Source organism: Sorex fumeus, unplaced genomic scaffold (assembly GCF_029834395.1).
Source record: "Sorex fumeus unplaced genomic scaffold, SorFum_2.1 ptg000083l, whole genome shotgun sequence".
NCBI classification, from domain to species: Eukaryota; Metazoa; Chordata; class Mammalia; order Eulipotyphla; family Soricidae; genus Sorex; species Sorex fumeus.
In genome coordinates, this window is record NW_026606140.1 from 9,262,238 (window position 1) to 9,284,988 (window position 22,751).

Here is a 22,751-nt window from a genome sequence, read left to right on the forward strand (position 1 = left end):
ACTCCCACTGTTTTCAACAGCTTGGCAGTCACACCTACAAACCACCTCTGGAGCCATATAATCTCATCAATGGCCTTGATCCAGAGACTCAACAATAAATCTCTCAGAAGAGAGCACAGAACAATAAATCATAGAGATGCCCCTAGATCTCATGCCAGCCTGTTTTATTCAGGGCATCCCGGGGGCGGGGTGAGGTCCAATGAAGCCAGCCCCAGCATCCAAAAACGTCTTCTTTCCTCCCTTTCTTCCTTCCTTCCTTCCTTCCTTCCTGGATTCCTTTCTTCCCTTCTTTCTTTCTTCCATTCTACTTTCCATCCTTCCTTCCTTCCTTCTTTCCATCGCTCTTCCCTTCCTTACATATGCCTTTCTTTCTCCTTCCTGTCTTTCTTTCTTTCTTTCTTTCTTTCTTTCTTTCCTGTCTTTCTTTTTTATTTCTTTCTTTCTTTCTCTCTCTCTTTCTTTCTTTCTTTCTTTCTTTCTTTCTTTCTTCTCTTTCGCCTTTTTTCTTTCTCTTTCTTCTCAGTATTGATTTCTTTCTTCTGTTTGCTAATTAGGGATCAGCAAATATTTTCTATTTAAAAAACTACACATAGTCAATTGTAACTCTTTGAGAATCTGTCTCTGTCTCTGCTCATCTCTGCAGTTGTAGAATGAAATCCATCCCTGGCCACTTGGGTAATCCTTCCCCAGCAAAGTTCCTGAGTCTGTCTTTGCACTGACTCCTACTGGCACATCTTTTTTCCCTTTCTAAAATATATTTATGCTCCAGCACTGAGTAATAATGTAGGGGTTAATATATTAATATTCCAAGTGACTGACCCTGGTTCTATCTCCAGCAACACATATGATCCAATGAGCAACACCAGGCGTCACTCCTGAGCACAGACAGGAGTACTTGAGTATCACTGGGGCTACCCCAAATCTTCTCTCCCTACACACACACAGAAACACACATACATAACACACATATATACACACACTATCTGGGCTGGACTGATAATACACTGTGTAGGGTGCTTGCCATGTATGAAGACAATCCTCAAGGGTTCAAGGGACCATACGTATTGGGATGGCAGGGATTGAATCCAGGTCGACCATGTGCAAGGCAAGTGTGTTTCTCACTGGATTATCAATTTGATCCAGATGACACTATGTTAAATTACAATTCATTTCAAGTATTTCTTCTGTTCTTCCTGATTCTTTTTATAGGTTCCCAAATATCCCACACTACTTGGGATTTTCTAATAGATGGTATACTTTTTTGATCACAATAATTGGTTATAATATGTGTAAATTGTTGCTCATCTGCCAAATCCAATTGTCACTTTGAACCTCCATTCAGCAGCGGTCACTCACAGAGAATGAGAAAAACACAGAACTAGACCAACACGCGGACTGACCTAGCTTTAGGATCACCTGTGCAGCATTAAGTGGTCTTTTCGCAGGTCAATATGATGCAATATTGCTCCCCCAACCCCAGCAAATCCCTACAGGTGAGCCAATGTTGGAGTTGACAGAGACATCAAGGACAGTTAGGAAGTATATAAACATGCCACAGGTACCTGGAGAGCAGAGGCTAGTGTAGTTCACAGAGAATCAGTAGGCATGGGTAAAATTTAAAGTTGTTTTCGCAGGAGAGATAGTTCAGTGGGCAGGGTACCTCTCTTGCACCCAGTCTTGCGAGCTCCTCCAGGAGTGATTCCTGAGCGTAGAGCCAAGAGCAAGCCCTGAACATGGCTATGTGAGGACCCAAAATCAAAATAAATAAATAAAAGCTTGTGAAATTTGTTTATTCTAGGTATGACTATATTGTCCCCTGAATCTAAAAGACCCTACAAAGTATTAGTCTATGTTTGCCTGACACAAGTTTACAACTGGAAGATACTGTGTCATCTATTCTATCCTTGCCTACTTTTCTTTTCTGGGTGGATGTCTGCTAGCAGAACACCCTAAACTTAGGGGTTTTTGCTACGGGAAGATTTCTTATAATATTCCAACATTTCCTACCCCTAAAGTAAGTAACAATGTATATCATAAAACATTAACATATAATTTATTTTTCGTTATAAAACATTATACAAAATACACTAGTAGAACTTAATGTTATTCATTAACTAGGCAATATAAATTATTACCTAGTAACATTTATTAATGAAATATGTAAGCTCATCAGTGTAATAGAATATTTCCCTAACCTAAGAGTCTAAGGAAAGTGAAACTGTTATAACTGTCTTGTAAGATTCCATTTCTCTAGCCTGCTCTCAGTCTATCCAATCCAGTCTTCTTCTTGGGAATCCGACCTCACTATTGGCTAGCTTCTACCTTTCAACTGCCTGCTTTATGACATCACTCTCCCACCAAAACTACCAGCACCTGGTAGAATCTTGGGACTCCCGTGCAGATGTTTGGAAACAAGTTTGGATCATCGAAAGTGACCAGTGACCAATGACCAATCACCAGTGATCAGTTATCAGTACTGGACCCTTGTGGACTCCTGCTTCAGTGTTCAAACGTACTCTCATATCGTCTCCTCTTCTCAATTACCTTTCCTTGATATTTCCTCGTTTCTGATCATGTCAGGTAAGGAATAATATTTTTCAAAGCTTTTATGAGATTTCTTATCCCTAATCTTAGTAGTTAAGGAAAAGCAGCATGTATTCATAGAGGAAAGTATTCAACTAGAATATGGTAAGCTTTATTGCAGCTTGACGTCCATATTTGCTGTGTGATTTTAGACATTGACTTCCTTTCTCTCAAATACAAATGGTATTTCTTCATTTATTAAATTATATTTGATACATATTTACGACCTCAAGTACATGTTTATATATGAGTGTTCACTCTGCCTTTCCTTTTCCTTTTAATAGTATTTTGTCATGATATGCATGAAATAAAGTAAATCAGAGATAATATTTTGACATAAATAGAAAATGCAGTTTTGGTAGAAAACCTAATATATACCAGTATGTTTTATCTGTAGTGGGCTCTCCACTTGTATATATAATTTAGTATTTTAAATTTAGTGCTATTCTTTTGAGTTTTCTTTCTAAACTCAATAAGAAAAACTGGATTGTGGGGAAGGTGTGGAGTGCTGCGTGCTAGGGGGGCAAGTCATCAGGGTAAGAAAGTTTAGGGTTATTTTCAACAAGCTTTGATCAACAAAAGCCAAGAAGTAGAAGATGATATGAGGGAGAATAAAATAAAAAAGAAAGATTATGGAGAGAAATTATCAAGGAAGGAGAAACAGTTTGAGATAAAATGTTGGAGAAACCAAGTAGTTCAAATCAAAACAGAAAAAATAGAGTTAACTATGCTGAGAGCAAGTCAAAGCAGTTGACTTTCATCAATTATAGGACTATAAAACATACTATGTCTCTAGTAGAGTACCTAACTCAACTAGAGAAAAAATAGCCTATCTGAAAACCATGGTTGTAGTTTCTTTTCCTATTGTCTCTAGAACACAGTTGGCACTTGGAAGGTTTGAATGTAAACACGTTTTAGAAATGATACTTTCTATAAATAACTAATACTGGTTACCTAGGGGGATGGAAGATAATCATCTTTAATGATTTTATTACATTCTAGTTTGTAAGGTCATGTATGGTCTGCCTGTTATAATACAGAAGTAATATCTTCTAAATTGAAGCAGGAGAATTGATTCTTTTGTGTGGTAAGTAGGGTCCAGGTTAAGACAACTTGTCATCTTCACAAAGAGTTTCTTTCTGGGCTGGAGTGTGAGGTAGGGCATTTGCCTTGCACGCAGGTAGGCCATTTGCCTCCATGTCGCTGACTTAGGTTCGATTCTTAGCATCCCGTATGGTTCCCTGAACACCACCAGGAGTAATTCCTGAGTGCATGAGCCAGGAGGAGCTCCTGTGCAGTGCCGTGTGTGACCAAAAAAGAAAAAAAAGTAGTTTTCTTCGTAACATGACAGCATTTTGATAGCAGTAGACATCTGCTTTTAGATCCTAAGAAGAAAGAAAAAAGTCAAGTCTGAGATGTCTAAGTACACATTGATTTCAATTTTGTGGAGTCTGAGTTTTCCTACATAAAAATATTTAACTTGGATTTTGGTGATTGTTTGTGAAACTGTGGGAATGACATTTTCCTGGTTGATAAAGATACTGGTCATATAGGTTTTAAAAATAAATTTGAAATTTTGTGACCATTTTTTAAATGGTCATTTCTGCTTCTTGCGTGATTTACTGAAATGGTATACTCTATTTAATACCTGTTGTTTGATGGCTAATATTCATAGGTATGAATGATAATAATCATGTCATTTCCTTGTAATTATTATATTTTTATCAGGTTTATACTCCTTTAGAACATATACTAGCTACCAAATGCAATCACATTTATTATATTTTCTGCTTGTTATGTCAGTTACTAGTAAATCTTCTGTTTTACGGACTGGTAAGCTATACACTCAAAAATCACCTTCTATTACCTTTTTTGGATAGTAGTTCTTGCTAAAACAGAATTTCATCTTCATATCATATACATGACACAATTTCTTAATAAACTTTTGTACTGTTTTCTTTGTTGTGTTTGAGGACGACATTCACTGTTGGTCAGGGCGTACTCTTGGCACTGCCCTGAATCAATTACTGTATTATGCTGCTTGCCACGTAGCCCAGATTTCATTAATATCTACATACTTCTCTTTCAGTTCGGTGATAGATATTTTTCATAATTTTTCTTGGTCTCTATTCTTCTCACATTGTAAGTCACGTGAAACAGACAAATTTTATTTCTGTGTTTACATTATTATTAATTCGATTTATAAAAAACTCCTTTGCAGGAAAGCAACTTGAGAGTCAGAATTTAAACAATACTCTTCCTTCCAAAAGCACATCTTAAGAATAACTAAAGTACTCATTTTTGAGGGGGAATCAGAAACCAGGGTACAGTTGTGAACCTTTAATTCATCAAGTGGATTGAGTTATATGTGAGCCATAGGTAATAGATAGGAACTGCACAAGAAAAGACAATCCTGAAGATTACACTGCTAATAGTTGTAACGATCCCACATGCCTATATAAATGGAAAGTATTTTCCTCCTAGAGTCTGACATTTTAGTGATCAAGGCAGAGTCCTAGCAAGAAAGTCCACATGCTTAGGTTCTGGAACCTGGTAATACATAAGGGACAGCGAGATACTACAGGAGGGGATAAGGCATTTGCCTTATAGGCAGCTAATTCAGTTGGATCTCTGTCACTGCATCCAGTCTCCTGAGCAATACAAGGGGGTACAGAGCCAGGAATAGCTCAAGATCACTGCCAGATATCGGTCTAAATCTATTCCACCCCAACCCCCGCAAAAAAATAAAAAAGGACAAAGCTTGAACAAGTCTCTTTATCAATTCTGGGCCTCAGGTTTCTTTCTTCTTCAATAAAATGTTAGTCATTCTCTTAAGACTTCCTAGTTTTAAAATGCTTCCATTCTAGGCAATAATGTAAAGTTCAACAGGAGAGCAAGCTACAAGTAGAGCTAGGACGAGGAGAAATTAGCTCTAAGCAACAATTCCATATACCAACATCACCAGACACTTCTATAGCTCTGTGTTCACTTTGGGAGCATGCTGCCAAATACACGAAGTGCAAAATGTAAAATGTTCCAGCCTTTCAACCACCCAAAGTTGTTTGGACTTTTGGTAACTTACTTAACTATTGGTATTAGAATCTCCTCTATACCTGAAACTTTAAGTGAATTTTGCTCCTCTCAAACGTAGTCAGAGGGGGCTGGAGTGATAGCACCGCAGATAGGTAGTTTGCCTTGCACACGGCCAACCTGGGTTCCATGCCCAGCATCCCATATGGACCCCTGAGCACTGCCAGGAGTAATACTTTAGTGCATGAACCAACAATTACCCCTATGCATCACTGGGTGTGTCCCAAATAGAAAAAAAACGTTGTCGGTTATCAGTCTCACAATTTTTTTTCATCACCCTCTTGTTCCTTACAGAAAATATTCAAACTCCATCTGTATTGGGAACTGCACATTCTCTGCGGTTTCCCCTTCCCATGGTGAACAATGCAGCTTCCCTAAAAGGAAGTGTCTGCAACTACTCCAGCATACCTACTGCAGCTGGTAGATCTGTTTGGCTCCTGCCCTCAGATTCTGGCATCTCTTTACAACCACTCATGGGTAGTGCCAATCTTGACCAACATTCTAGCACAACAATCCTGCCTGGAGTGTCTGGCCAGAGCCAGCTATCCACATTGTCTGCATCCAACCCAAATGTTTTGGAGTGGGATATTGCAAGAAGTACTGAAAAGAAGTCTTACATGGGAGACTTTACTGTGACTATCCTTGACCAAAACACCAAAGTCTCCACCATGTCTATGGCAGCTCGCTATGAGAAAACCTTAGATACCAACCACATGGTGTTTCTGTACGCATCACTTTCTGCCTCTCTTGTTCAAAGGACACCATCTCAGGTTCCAAATCAGAATTATAGCCGTTCATTTCCCAACAAGGAAGCCAGGTGGTTTACTGCCATCAACGCACTCCAGGACCTCTCCTTTCTGGAGAGGACATCACGACATGGGTGGAAGATAAACAAATTCCCCAGTTCCTTGATTGCTTGGAAGACTTATATCAATGCATAGATCCGCAGGGAATGAATAACACAGATAACATCACTCTGAATCAGGGCCAACAAAACTCAGATGGCACTAATGGGACCTCCCACTCACATCACTTAATGACTTAACTTCCCATTAGTCGTCGATTTGCTCGAGCGGGCACCAGTAACATCTCCATGTGTCCCTGTCACGTGCTAGTCTAGCCCAATGGCATCTGTTCGCTCTGGGAACATGAAAGGCCTCAAATCGATCGTTCATGATCTTGACGAAGAAGTCTGACCATCTGGTAGGTGGGCGGCCACGCAATCCTTTGACATCCCATGGAATCAAGTTGGTAACAGCTCTAGTCCAGCGGTCGCCTTTAAATCTCACTACGTGACCAGCCCATCTGATTTTCAACACCTTGGCAAATGAGACAGCATCCCTGATTCTTGATCATCGACAGATGTCAGAACTCGGGATTCTTTCTCTCATTTGAGTGAAACGTGATATTCCAAGCATAGCTCTTTCTATTCTTCTTTGGGAGACCTGAATAGCGTTCTCATCTTGTTTGCGTAGGGCCCAGGTCTCTGAAGCATATGTTAATGCAGGAAGAACAGTGGAATCAAAGAGATGTGCCCGGAGCCGGAGGTTCTTCGTCCTCTTAGCTATTTCTTCGACGATCTTGAAGGCGTTCCAAGCCGCTCTCTTCCTCCCGCGCAGCTCGGATGCCAGGTCATTTGTCATGTTGACCTCTCGACCTAGGTACACATAGCTGTTGCATTCAGAGATGGTCGTTCCGTTGAGAGCGAATGGGGCATCAGGAACGAGGCTGTTTCTCATGAACATTATCTTAGTAAGATTCAGCTGTAGTCCTACCTTTCCACACTCACGGTCAAAGTCGGCCAGCATTTGTGCCACTTGGCTGATGTTTGGTGTTATTAAAACAATGTCATCAGCAAAGCGGAGGTGGTGTAGTTGCCGACCATCTATCTTCACTCCCATTCCTTCCCATTCCAGTCGTCGCATGATGTTCTTGAGGGTGGCACTGAAGAGTTTCGGTGAAATGGTATCACCCTGCCGCACCCCTCTCTTGACATCAACAATCACTTCTTTGTAGAATGGTGAGATCCTGGTAGTGAATCCGCAATACAGCTCACGGAGGATCCTGATGTATTGGGCTTGAATGCCCTGATTGGCTAGGGCTTCAATGACCGCTTCCGTCTCAACAGAATCAAAGGCCTTCTTTAAATCAATGAACATTAAACAGAGCGGCATCTTGAACTCCCGAGAAACCTCAATGAGCTTGGTTATCGTGTGGATATGGTCGATGGTGCTGAATCCTTTGCGGAACCCGGCTTGCTCGCATGGTTGTCCTTCATCTAGTATTCTGCCAATCCTATTTAGGATGACTCGAGTGAACAACTTGTAGATGACAGACAATAGGCAGATCGGGCGATAGTTGCCAATGTCATGGATGTCTCCCTTCTTGAACAGTAGTACGGTCCTGCTGGTTTTCCATTGGGACGGAAACTTGTATTCAGACAGGTAGCTAGTGAAGAGCCGAGCCAGTGTATTGATGAGTACTGATGGCAGGTTCTTCAGGTGTTCAGGTCTGACCTTGTCTGGGCCTGGTGCTGTTTGTTTCTTTACCGACGATATGGCCTGTCGGATTTCGGAAGGGAGAACTTTGGGAACAACATATCCATCCTGTGGAATTTGGTATGTTGGCAAGTGGACATGTCTATCGAAGAGATTTGAGTAGAAGTCATGGATAATCTTCTCCATTGCCGTTCTGGAGGATGTGATGGATCCATCAGGACGTCGGAGGGCAGTCATCTTGGGCTTGTAGTTGGCGAAGGACAGGCGGGCATTACGAATACTTTTCCCGGCTTCTGCCACATCTACCAGTACTTCTGCTCTTCTCTCTTTGAGGTCTTCCTTGATCGCATCTCTGCACTGCTTTGTGGTTGCCTGAGGCATGCGCCAAACCACGCTGGCAAATTAGCTCAAGAGTTTTCGAAGATAGGCAATTTTTTGTGGCTATCTCTCTCTTGGCATTCCTCGCACATTCATGGAGGTGCTGAACCAGTCGATCATATTCCTCGTCAATGTTGTCAACAATGGCATCTTCCCACGTTGCCGCAATAGTACCAAAGAGTTCCCAGTTGGTGGTCATTCTGGGGGTTCTCTTTTTGAACTTCGCAGGCCTTTCTCCCAGCTCTGTGAAGTAGAATTTTGCACGAAGGAGATGGTGGTCCAATCCCGTTCGAAATTCTGGGACAACAGTGACATCGGTCAGGCAAAACCGTTGATTGACTATGATGTGGTCTATTTCGTTGTGGAATCGTCCACCGGGAGACTCCCATGTCCATCGTTTAGATTCTGCCTTCTGGAACTGTGAGTTACCATGAATGGTCTTGGTCGACAAGATGAACTCAGACAGTCTCTCACCCTGTTCATTCCATTCTAGGCCATGGGTCCCGATGTGAAGTTCTTCAGCTGATCTTCTCGGTCCTATCTTGGCATTAAAATCACCCACAATGATCTTGTAGAAGGTGTGGTCTTCTTTATAGAACTACTCTAACTCCATGTAGAACTTCTCGATTTCTCTTTCATCATAATGAGATGTTGGTGCGTAGACAACGAAGATAGAAACTGCAGGCAGTGAGTCACATCTATTCAAATGTAAACATCCGATTCGGGCTGTTAGGCATTCGAATGAATCAATGCTCTTGGCCAAGTTTGTGTTGACAAGGACACCGACGCCTCCAACACCTCTTTTATCGCATGTTCCGAGGAACAATTCTTCTCCAGTGTCGAAAACAGCATGGTGAGATTCGTGCCTTCTTGTCTCGGTCAGACCAATGATGTCGTACTTGATCATTCGCGCTTGTACCATCAGGTCCTCGATGGATGCATCTGATGCTAGTGTACGTGCACTGAAAGTACAGACAATCATTTTTGTCTTCCTTCGTTGTGGCAGCCTAAGTCGGCCTTGAGATTTTGTCGGCCTCTCCTTTCTCATCCTTCTCAGTGCTGCCATGTCGGTGAAGCCTTCAGGGTCAGGTGAATGAGACCAGTTGTAGTTACTGGTTTTGGCATATCAAATACACAACGGATAGCTTGCCAGGCTCTTCCGTGCGGGTGGAATACTCTCGGTAGCTTGCCAGTCTTTCCGAGAGGGATAGAGGCTTTTGGGGCGACCTCTAATCACCCTTGTAGGTGTTACCATATTTGAACCCTATCAAATACGGTACGACAATTCTGGAAGATGGGTATTTAGTGTCTTATGATGTGTCGTGCGGCCGCGAAGAGGCCGCGCGGGTCCAGAAAGCGTCCTGGAGTGTGGCGACGGCTGGGTAGTGGAAGTAGTGTCGAGAAAATGCTGGAAAAAATGTGTCCCTTCAGAGCAGAATTATTGCTGATTATGCTGTGGTCCCTCTGCTGGGCTGCCAAGTAGAAGCAACTGTGGGAGACGTTGTTACCAATACTTGGCTGGTAACATGTCTAGACTATGAGAATTTATTTGATCCAAGATCAGATCCTCTCTTCACACCAGTCCCAGTAATGACAGGAAAGACTCCTTTAGAGGATTGTGTTATTTAATTCAGCCAATGTGTAGGCACAGAAAAAGAATCTTTGGCCTACTTAGCAAATCTCCTTGGAGCGAGTGTACAAGAATTCTTTGTTCGCAAATCAAGTGCTAAAAAAGGCATGCTTGCCAGTACACATCTTGTATTGAAAGAACCTAATGGTTCAAAATATGAAGCTTCCAAGAAGTGGAATTTACCGACAGTCAGTGTTGCTTGGCTGTTGGAGACTGCTAGAACTGGGAAGAAAGTGAATGAAAGCCTCTTTCTGATTGAAAATTTGCCAAAAGAAGAACAGAATGTGGTAACTGAAATAGCAAATGGCACAAAACTCTCTCTCTCCTATTTTCCCACTCAATACGGAAAAACAAAAACCAGGCCTTTGAGCCTCTGGAGAGAGAAACCAAGGCCAAAATCAATTCCAAAGATCCAGAACACTTGCGAGGGGGATCAGGGATTGTTTGTAATGCTGCAGCCAGTGATAGGTGTCCTGTGACCATGGCCAAACCCTACAGAAAACCTCAGAAAGCTGCATCCAGCAGGTTCACCAAGACCAAAAGCCATGGGCAGGAGAAGACAAAAAAGGCCAGAGAAAACTCCAAGAAAGCTGATGACAGTAGGCAGACATGTAACAAGGTGAAGGCAGAAGAGAAAACCACCATTGCCAGGATGAAACATAAGTTAAATCAATCTGAGCTGTGCCAAGCAGCCCTTAAAAAGCCCCACAGCTGCCAGGGCATGCACATGTTGGAGTCTGTGCAAGAGTTTGATGCACTGGGGAAGAAGAGGGATCCAAAGACTGGATCCTCTTCCTCCCGAGTCCTGGGTAGTTCAAAGAAGCCCAAAGATGTCCAGCCTTCCTCAGCTGTGAAACCATTGGCAGGTACTATAACCGCTGACGGTCATGTTACCGGAATGGACTGACCTGAGCATGCACACGAGGCTGCTGGCCACAGAACTGGGCCGTGAAGGTGGTCCAGAGAGGAGACGTAGCCCTGGCTGCGGTGCGTGGTGGAAAGAGGCCGGGCACCAACACACACACGGGCCATGGCCGCCACTCAGCAGCCCTGGTTTCCTCTGATGTAAGCTCGCTTCCGTTTTCTTTTCATTGGCTTACAGATATATATATACACACACATATACATACAAGCACATATGCGTATATGCATACACATATATATAAACTATACATGGTATAAAGCGACCAGGGCTCCGGCAGCCGAAGACCTCCAGGACCAGCCACCACCATGCTGAGACCACTCTACGCACACATGAAGGTACTGGCAGAGGGACAAAGCCACGCAGGTTCCGGGGCCGAGATCTCCAAGCCTACTCGAATTGGAGTCGAGCATCCTCCACCCAGATCCTCCAAATTCCAGTGGGCGGGGGTCACACCCACCACCTGGCCATTCGCGGCCACGCGACATCTTATCAGGACATCTTTTTATGATATCTTATTATCTCATTCCTACTCTGGACAAACTTGCAGGCTATCAAATATAGCCTGCCCACAGGGCAGAGTCTGGCAAACTTCCCGTGGCGCACCAAATATGCCAAATACCAGCAACAATGATGGGTCTCATTCTCCTAAAGAGCATTGAATATAATCTCAGGGCTAGGATGAAAGAGACGTTACTGGGGCCTGCTCGAGGCAATCGACGAATAACAGGTATAAAGCGTGTAGAACTAAAAATGTATCAAAATATGTACATATGTATTAAAATACACTTATTATATGTACATAAAATGTACACATATGTACATGTTATATATGTACACACATATATGTGTGTGTACATTATTTTCTTTTTTGTTTTGGGGTTCACACCCGGCAGAGGTCACGGCTTCTTCCTGGGTGCTTGGGGGACCATGGGGGACGCTGGGGATCCCCGGTGGATCACGTGCACAGCAAGTGCCCTCTTGCTGCACTAGTTCCAGCCACTCTATTTCTCTCCACTGAGCCTCAAACCTTAACATTTCTCTGATACACGCTAAAAAATGCCTTTAATCAATCAAGTGAAAACACGAAAGCCTGAACTTACTGAACAAGCTAAAAACAAAACGGAAAACCAAGCTGGGGTCCTTGGGCTTCCGCATGCTCTTCCGGGCGCCGCGGGAGCAACCCCCTTCCAGCTCTCACAGCCGTAACCGGGTAGGGGAAGTGTCTGAGGCTGCAGGCTGAGGCCCCCCAACAGAGCCCGACCCCGAGACAGCCGCCAGCTGCCGCAGCGCTGCCCTGCGCCCACCCACCTTGGCCTTGTCGGCTTGCATCTTCAGCTCGGCCACCTCCCGCAGCAGGCTCCCATTCTCTGCCTGCGCCGCCTGCAGCTTCTCCTCTGCGTGCAACAGCAGCTTTGGCAGGGCCTGCAGCGCCTCCTCGTGCTGCGCCTGGCTCTCCGCGCTGGCCTTGGCAAGTTCGGCCTGCAGAGCCTGGCACTGGCTGCAGCTCACATCCACCTTCTCCTCCTGTAGGGAGCCGGGTGCCACCGTCAGCCCTCTGCCCGCTCCCAGCACACACGCACACACACGAACACACACACTCACAACGTACACAAACACACAGATATACACACCTGCACACACATGGCCCCTCTGCTCTGCTCACCAGCACACACACACAAACACACTCGCACACGTGGCTCTTCTGCTCTACTCACCAGCACACACACACAGCACACACGCGTATATGTGGCCCCTCTACTCTGCTCACCAGCACACATACACATACACATACATGAATGCACACACACACACACACACACACACACACACGCGCGCGCGCGCGGCCCCTCTGCTCTGCCCACCAGGTCTGACAGCTTCTTGTACAGCTCCTCCTTCTCCTCGTGTCTCCTGGCCGCTTCCTGCTGGCTCTGCTCTGCCCTGAGTGTGGCCTCCCCGATGCTCTTCTGTCGCAGGTCCGCGTGCTCGTTAGCCTTCAGGAGCTGCAGCTGTAATTCTTCCACACACCAACAAGTTGCCAAAAAAGCTGTCAAGATTTTTCAGAAGAATGCTGAAAACTTCCAGCACTTCTGTGACTCAAATAAGGGGCCACCAGTCAGTTCTGTCTTCGTGACGGTGTTGGGATCAACATCTGACGTGGGGAGGGGGAACATGATGCATTCTGAAAACTAACAATCGTGGCAGTTAGGAGTACAGCACGGTAATGCCAACTGCCAGCCTCAGTTTACCATTTCAAGATGATGAATCAGGATCAGAGGTCGGGGTGAGACTCGCATGAGTGAGGCCCGAAATTCAGTTCTTGGCAATGGTTCGATGGGCTAAGGACACCACCTGCATGCAGGTGGCCTGGGTTTTCTCCCCTCCTGAGCACGGCCAGGAGTATCCGCGAGCACAGAGCAGGGAGCACTCCTTGAGTATTGCTGGGCATCACTCCCTTACACCCTCCACCCAAAAAAAAAACAAAAATGAGTAATAACATATGACAAAAAGTGTTCACAAAATTTAGGTTCCAGCTGACAAGGTGATCAAACCACATCTGCCACGAGAGAAAACAAAAGGACAGCACCCTGGAGTCAGGGCTGATGGGTTTGGACGGGGTTGTGGTCGGACAGGGTTGGCTAGGGAAGGGATCAGAGGGGTTCTGAACCCAGGAGCCAAGCTCTGCTGGGGGATTCCAGGATGGCCCCCAGATACCGGCACTCTCTGCGGGAAACTCCGACGCCGTGCCCAGCTGGGGCAGGCTGGCCGCTCGGCTAAGCGTTAACAGTGCAAAAGTCAAACCTCAATGGTGGGGCTGCAGCGATAGCACAGCGGGGAGGGTGTTTGCCTTGCATGTGGCAGACCCAGGTTGGATTCCCAGCATCCCAGAGGGTCCCCCGAGCACCTCCAGGAGTAATTCCTGAGTGCAGAGCCAGGAGGAAGCCCTGAGTGTCACGGGGTGTAACACCCCCCCCCCAAAATGAAAAAAATGAATGGTTCTGAACATGCCCGCAAAAGGTTTGTCTTGAAACACTCGTTCTTTATCCAGCAGCTATGCAGAGGGAAGAAGACAAGGCCCGAAGCGGCAGAGGGGGAGCCTGCCTTGAGTGGCCGACCTGGGTTCACCCCAGCATCCCATTATGAACCCCCCGCTCTGCCAGGAGTGACCCCTGAGCAACCTCAGGAGTGGCCCTAAGACCAAACAGACAAACTTCTCTCTGTGTGATATGGGTCAGCTATCCTTCCTCGGATGGGGACTATTTCCGGTGATTGGGACAGGCCATGCCACAAGCAACCCACCACCTTTTCTTCACAAGTCACACAAAAAAGTGGGTGACGCTGCGGCATTCCAACTGAGCAGCTGACTTGAGGGTCCATGAAGGAGCCTCAGAGATCTGGGAAGAGGGCAGCAGACAGAATTCCAGGAGGGTGACTCGCGGCTGCAGGCGTCACCACAGAACGTTCCGGAAGAGCAGCCCGACACACGCACCTCTCCTTCAGGTGTAGCTCGTCATTCATTTTCTTCAGCTGTGACGAGTTGTCCCCGGATATTTTCATGATGTCCACGATGTCATTTTCCAACTTGGCCTTTGCCTTCTTCAACTGCTCTTCTCGCACATCTCTCTCTCTCTTTCAATTTGAGGGGAGTGGAGAAGAGGGAGTTGGGGGGGGAGGAAAAGAAGGGGGGAGGGAGAGAGGAAAGGAGGGAGAGAGACAGAGGGAGAGAGAAAGACAGGGAGAGATGCAGGGAGGGTGGTGGGGGAGAACAGCGTTGGGGTATCGTAAGTAACTAAGCGTTCCCTGTGCTTCTGTCCCAGGCCTCCCTCTGAGGACTTTTCACTCTCTGGCCCCGTGAAAACTGCTCGAACCGAGCAGCAGCCAGTGAAACCAAGGACAACTCACAAGACAGGGAAGAAACGCAGGCAGCGAGCAAAGAATGGGGCCAGGGTGGGGGTCTGACCGTACAAGGCTCCTCATAGACGGCAGTCAGGGAGGACCTTGGGCAGCATTTGATAGACATCCCAGGGCCAAGGTGGCAGGAGTGTCACAGGGTCCAGGAACTGACAGGTGGTTGGAGGGCCCGGGCGGGAGGGGGACTGGGACCTGCTGCAGGGGCTCCCTGAGGGAGAACGGGAGGCTGAGTTGGGGGGGGCGGGAGCATCAGCAGGGAGGCACCTCACGCCCGGGGTGCCCTGCACGACACCCGGAGACCATCTCTTACCCATTAAATTTCCTCTTAACTTCTCCAGTTCAGAAGACAGAGCCTTAATCTGTTCTTCTTTTTGATGTAACTTATCAACAGTTTCTAGTTAGGATAAAGTTAGAAGTTTAATATGTTTCACGCACCATCGGGATTATTTGAGAGTCTGTCTGGCAGACTCCATCAAATCTCACGCTGGAGTCTGCGGTCACGAGGGGCGGGGGGCAACACCAGGAGGTTTGGGCATGGAGACGGCGGGTCTGGTGCCAGGATGAACTCGGGGTATTGTCGGGGAGTCACAAAATCTTCCCACCCAGCCAGCTCCCTGCCAGGTCACACAGCACTTTCCCAAGCACACCTGCATGTCACCACAAACAGTAATGTTAGGGCAATTATGCCACCAGCAGGTCAACCTGTACCTGCGGGGTGAGTGCATCAGCAGCCTGATGGTGCCTTCAGACTTCCAGATACCCCCAAATTGCTGCTGTGCCTTTGGTCAGACCCCAACTACTTGGGGTCAAGTTTACCAAGAAATTAAACGGCCAAAAGTTCACTATGTGGGAGACACACCCACAAACCACCTCCAGCTCAGCTATATAAGCTCATTTATTGGCCTTATTTCAGATACCCATAAATCTCAAAAGAGATCAAAAGATGCAATTAGGGTCAGTGGCCCGGAGGTAAACGGGAACCCGTGACTGAGAGCTCCAGGTTGCTCAGATCAGGACTGGGCCTCCTCCCGCCACATTCCCAGTTTTTCAGTAGCTTGGCAGTCACACCCACAAACTGCTCCCCAGTACCATGTAATCTCATCAATGGCCAAGACCCAGAGACTATACAGTACAACTCCCGGAAGAGAATGACACAGATCTTCCTGGTCATTATATTCTAGCCATAAGAAGCAATACAAAACAAATCGTCTAGTATTGCCCTTTCAGCAGGTTTGAGTGGTGGTGGGACTGGTGTCAAAATATTGAATGTAACCAAAGTAGAGAGAGAGCATGGGGGAAATTATCTGCCTGCCACACAGGCAGGGGAAGGGTTGGCACAGGGGTGGGGCTGGTGGAATACTGGGGATTTTGGTGGTGGAAAATGTGCACTGGTAACGGGACAGGTGTTTGATGATTGTATGACCTAAACTCAAACATGAAAGCTTTGTAACTATATCTCACATGAATAAAAAAATGGAGGGAAATATAATAATAATAAAATAATAAAATAAAATTAACATTCAGAAGAGAACTTAAAAATCATAAGTAATGTGGAGTTCATGCCCAATTAAATCAGCTTAATGAATGACTGAATAATTAGTAGTACTCCTACATTATTAACAAAGAAAATAGATTTAAAGAAAAAAAAGCAAAAAATTGTGTGTGTGTGTGTGTGTGTGTGTGTGTGTGTGTGTGCGCGCGCGCCATGCCCAGGGTACCTCTGGGCTCTATACTCAGGGATTAGCCTGCTGGTATCAGAGATGGATACCAGCGTGGCAGTGGGCAAGGCAAGTGCCTGGCCTGCTCGGGTCTCTGGGAATGAACTTTAAGTCAAAGAGGAAAGAGCCGGAGGAAGTCAGCTGCGGGAAACGAGCGGGCAGAGCCCTGAGCGTGGCCCAACAGAGCCCCGGCCTCGGCACAGCCACCCGGTGGCCCGCACCCACCTTGCATGTTTTTCTGAACAGAGACCGCCTCTTCTGAAGCCTCTGCGAACTTTTCTTTCTAGAGAGAAAGAATCAGATATTCAGACCAGGAGGTTGCAAAGTAGCTTCCAATCAACAACATGGGAGACACTCTATTTTGTGACGCTGTTCATGAAAATGAACTTGCACTCCAAACGTAGATATTGGGGGCTGAAGGGCTGGCACAGGGTCCAGGTGTCTGAGTGCAGCCGCCCAGTTAGACCCTGAGCCAGGAGTAGCACCGAGTTAGGGGGGAGCCCCAATAAACATGGTGAACATCTGGGGGCTGGGAGGGAGCACTCGCTAAGGCCACTTAGCCCCGGTCTGAATCCCGGTACTGTCAGGAATATCCTGAGCACAAAGCCAGAAGTTGCCTCCAAGGACTGACAGGCATGGCACTAGTCCCCCCACCACCACCACCAAAAAAATATATATACCCCAGGGCTGGAGCGATAGTCCGGCGGGGAGGGCATTTGTCTTGCACAAGGCTGACCCGCATTTGAACCCCACCATCCCATAGGGGATGCACTGTCAGTAGTAATTCCTGAGTGCAGAGCCAGGAGTGACCCCTGAATGTCCCCAGCTGTGACCAAAAAAGACAAAAAACAACAAGAACTACAACAAGAACAAAAAAACCCAGAAAACAAAAATAATCTACACCAAACTCAGCTATCAATGCCCAGTGTGTACCTGCCTGGCAAACACGAGTGAGTTGTACAAGTATGTATGTACTTGCTTGCATGTCCAAGGACATGTATGAGTCTGCACATGACAGAAGCCCATGTGTGTATACTGGGGTGTGTGCATGGCTGTGGACACGTGTGTGTACACATGTTCTCGACCACATACAGATAGAATGTGATGATGTGTGTGCTTCGCCCATGCTGCCCCGGCAAGGACACTTGGAAATCTCCCACAGGTTCTGAATGGCTCCTAAGGGCTCAGTCACGAGACCTGACCGAATCCCGTCAGCACTGTCTCAACAGAAAGGCCTGGCTCACCCGGGCCCAGAGACAGAGTGACAGGACATCGGGAAGGGAATTTGTCTTGCATGTGGCTGACCCAGTTTCGACTGGCTGACCCCAGAATCAAATGTAGTCCCCCAAGCTCCACAAGCAGTAATTCCTGAGTGCAGAGCTGGGAGTAACCTCTGAGCATCACCAGGTGTGACCGGAAAAAGCCAAAAAAACAAAAACAATCAAATACTTTTTAGTGTTTTGCTTTGTATGTGTCCAACCCAGGTTCAATCCCCAGCATTCCACGTGGTCCCCTGAGGGCCACCAGGAATGATCCCTGAGCACAGAGTCAGGTGAAGGTCTCATCACAGCTGAATACAAAAAAAATCCAAGACACAAACAAACAAACACACACAAAAAAAATCCTAAAAAGAAAACAAGAAAACACACTTTGATCCACCCCAGGAAGGTGTCTGGAAGGTTCCAGAAAAGCAGTTTTTCCAGCGCACGTCTCTCACCCCCCTTCTCCTTGCTGTGAGCTCCCAGTGCTCCCGGCTGGCAGGGGAGACAGACCCGAGGGGACAGGGGGCGCTTCTGAGGGGAGGAAGGAGCCCAGCACTCCGGGAGCATCGCTGGCCAGTCACTCATCAGGCAGAGGCGGAGGGCATAGCGGGGACAGAGCAGCGCACCTACCTTTGCTGCCCCAACAGGGGCTCGTGCAGCCCCTGGGGTTTCCAGCAGACACGCTCGTGAGCCTCAGAGGCCATAGGACCAAGCTCGCCTGAGGAGGCTTCTCTTTACCCTCAGCAAGGTAAAGATCAGCGTCTGACTCCCCTGGTACTCACCAAACTCCGAAGCTCTTTCTACAAGCCTCCTTCACTCGGCCGGCTTCGTTCAAGTTCTCCTGAAGACTACGAAGTGCTAGCCCCTTCCCCTGCAGCTCCTTGGCCAGGCTATCAGCCTACCAGAGTGACAAGGATGGAGTGAATGCACCAAGGAGACGAACAGGAACGGGAAGGAAAAACAAAATAGAAAACACGTATGAGAAGCCCATGACCCAACACAACCCCGAAGAACAGAGGCCTGAGGTGAGCGTGATTGCCTGAAGTTCTCGAAGCCAAGGCCTTAGCGCCGTCAGTTCTGGTGATGACTGTCTAGTGGTTCTTTAAAATGGCCCCAACAGAGGCGTTTTCTAGACCTAACTTTGGAGTGACCAGAAAATAAGAAAGCCTATGAGAAAGACTGACTTTCCAGGGGCGGGGAGACGGCACAAAGGGCTGGAGTACACACCAGGCCCGAGTTTGAACTCCATCACCACTAGGCAAGACTGAGATCGGTCCACAAGCTGAAAAGACCACTGCTGGGCGGGAGGACCCCAGAGCCCAGAGCATGGCTTGGCAAGGAAGAAGGAAGTAAGCAAGGGAGGAGGGAGGCTAAGGATAGGAAGGAGGGAGGGAGGAAACAGGGAAGAAAGGGAAAGGGAGGGGAGGGAGGGAAGAAAAGATTATCTTTTTTTTCTTTCGACTTTTTAGGTCACTCTAAATGCTCAGGAATTTCTCCTTGGCAGTGAGCCGGCAAGCTTACCAAGAGTATTTCGCCTGCATGGCAAAGCCTGGCAAGCTCCCCGTGACGTATTCGATATGCCAAACACAGTAACAAGTGTCACAATGGAGACGTTACTGGGTCTGCTCGAGCTAATTGATGAACAACAGGAGGACAGTGACAATGACAGAGACCCTATGGGATGATGGAGATCGAACCCACGTGGGCCGTGTGCAAGGCAAATGCCCTTCCTACTGTACTATCACTCCAGCCCCCAAGATTTACTTTCTTATAGTTTCTTGTCTGTGACTTTAAAAGTTTGAGGGGTTTCAATATGAAATTTAAAATGAAGAACCTCTAATCCACTAGACAGCAGTCACCAGAACTTGACGTTTGTTACATCTTGATGCGAACAAGTGGGTCAACTATCCCCTGCTGTGTCCTAGGAATTGATTCCGTTTGTTTCAGCCGGTGTTTCTGGAATGCCAGCTAAGGAGTCCTGAGTCCTGAGAGGAACTCCCGGGGGTCTCTGGGCCCTTCGATTATGTCTGTTAGTTCTGTCTACAAAGCCCACAGCCCTTCCATCTTGGCCAACAGAGAAGTTTCTCCAACAAAGCGCCCAGTGCAGGGGGGACTGGGAGGGAGCGTCCCTGCCACCACAATCCTTTAGGAGGTAAAGGGCATTTCTCAGTGCTCCTTGGTGAGAACTGCAGCTTCCTCGACTTGGCCCAGATCTCACTGTCTTGTCCTTCCCCAGGGTCAGGGCTACCATGAGAGTCCATGCCCGTGGCCAGCAGGAGGCCATGCTGGAAGGCGGACTTGGCCCAAGCACCCCTTAGAGGCTGAAAGGGCTGAAATCTCTGCAGGGCTGGGCGGGGGCTTGTGCTGCAGGCAGGGAAGGGCCGGCAATGAGAAATACCAAGATGGGCCACATCACCAGCCCTGAGGGAGCTCAGAGGCTCAGAGGCATTGAGCACCAGCTGGAAACTGAGGCGCCTCGGGGAGAGGACAGCAAAGCCAGTCACAGGATCAGGTGACCACAAGGTCAGGGAAAGTCCCTCGCAGCCAGACTCGAGCCCAAGGGTCTGGGCGGACTCGGCGAGTACGAAGGGGGCACAAGGGGGAAGGGGCAGAGGTTTGCTCTGGGGGCTCCTATCCTGTTTTCTCACTGGCCTTGTGAAGAGTTCTCTTTTTCAGAAAGACCCCAGACGGGCCCGATTAGCCAGGGCCAAGGCTAGCACGGCATCCGGGTGCTGGGGACCAATGACAGCCCCAGAATCGTGCTGACACGTTCTCTGTCCCATCAGAGGAAACCGCAAGGGACGTGACCAGGAGACCTGTCAGCACCAAGCCGAAACACAGCGGTGAGCAGACGGACACACAGCATGCAGGGAGCGAGCATGGAAGTGGGCGAGGGCGCCCGGGTACCAACCTGCCGCTCTCGGCCCGCTTTTCATTCTCTAACTCCTGAATCTGCCGCTCAGCCACCTGGAGCTGCTGCCTGAGCTTCTCCATTTCCAATTGACCTTCGGAACTGGCCTTCCAGAGCACATCGACCTGCAAGAGCTTCTCCTGGGTGGCCTCCAGCTGCGCCGTGGCATTGGCCAGGGCCTGGGCTTGCTGACTACACATGGCCTGCAACCCCTCCAGGTCCTTTACCTTCATCTCTGCCTCCTGCAGCTTGTTCAGGGCGTCCTCCATCTCCACCAGGTGCTGGTCCTCGGTCTGGTCGAGCTTGGCCTGTGCGGCCTCCAGGCTGTTTTTCTGCTCCTGGGCCATCCTGAAAAGTCGCGACCTGAGCATCTGTAGCTCGGAGGAGTGCACCGCACGCTCGGCCGCCAGCTGGACCTTCAGGCTCTCCACCTCCTGCTGGTACTCGAACTTCAGCCTCTCCATCTGCATCTTGAGCTCGGCCAGCTCGGCCGCCTCAGCGCCCACACCCCAGCTCACGGACTCCTTCGGCTTGCCCATGGCCTGTTGGTGCGGGGCGATGGCCGTCTCCAGCTTGGACTTCCACAGGGCGATCACGTCCTCGTTTTCCTCGTTGGCATGGTCCAGCTTGGTCCTCAGCCACTCGTTCTCCTTGGCAAGCTTCTCGGAGGCCGCCTACAGGGCCTTCGCCTCCTTCTGCTGGGCGTCGTCCCAGGCCCCATAGTGCTCCTTGAGGCTGGCGACTTCCCTCTGGCAGTCCGTGTGGGCAGCGTCCAGCTTCTCCTGCAGCGCGCTGATCTCCTGCAGCAGGGACAGTGATGCATCCACCTCTCCGGCTGGCTTGATGGCCCCCAGCCTCTGGCGCAGCTTGGCCACCTCCTGCGCCCGCGGGGACAGGACCCTCTCCAGCTTCATGATCCAGGACTTCTCTAATACGGTAGCCAGCTAGAAGTGTTCAGAGAGAGACAGGCCGTGTCAGTGACCAGCAGGGGGCTGGCCCACTCGTGGCCAGCGAGGAGTGGACAGGAACCCAGGAGCTCTCATCAGAGCCATCCGCCTGGGCCCAGCAGGCACTAACAGGGCCCCAGGCCTCATTGAACCCAACTCACTGCTTCTCCCTCTCGGCCAGGGCCGCCCCCTCAAATTGGTGACACTTCAATAACTGCAGCGGGACCTGCCATGGTTCTGGGCCGTGCCAGCACCTCCCGCCCCGTCTGTCTCAGGCAGGGGCCACGGCGCTTGGTCTCGCTGGTGGGAATGAGTCACAGCCCCATGCTGGTGGCCCTGGCAGCCGGGAAGCCAGCAGGCCACCGAGGCTGGAAACGGGGAGCCCAAAGGGACAGGCGCAGGAAGCATCTGCTCACGTGCTGAAGACTCAGGGAGGGGAATAAAAGCACCTAAAAGACCCTGTCAACAGTGTGCAGACGGTGGCGGGGCAATACTGACCCTTATCCAGGCGGACTCAAAGAAAATTGATGAAATGTCCCCAGCGCTCTTGACTTACGAGGCTGTGTTCATGCGGGTGCTTGAGCATTGGGGGTGGGGATATGCCTGGTGTGGTGCCCGGGTACACTGGCATGGGGCATGAGCACCTGGCAGGGGCCCCTAAACACAGCCCCCACCCTACCTGCCACAGCTCTGGACTGCAAATCATCACCGCTTCCGGCCAGGACTGACCAGGACAGCCCCATTCAAGCCGGTTCCTCCCTGCTCCAGCCCCAGGGAGAGTGCTGGTGGGCAAGGCAGGGATGGCCCTTGGGACACAGGCTTTGTAAAGGTGTCCTGATGGCCCTTTCAACTGGATTTCCACTTATAAGCAGCCTTTTTGGGGAAGATTTGGCTGTTTGA

General features: G+C 48.4%; 1 pseudogene; it reads right to left on the reverse strand.

The window, feature by feature from the left end:
* Positions 1 to 22,751, reverse strand: part of LOC130039164 (CAP-Gly domain-containing linker protein 1-like) — a 192,404-nt pseudogene that overhangs the window by 80,338 nt on the left and 89,315 nt on the right.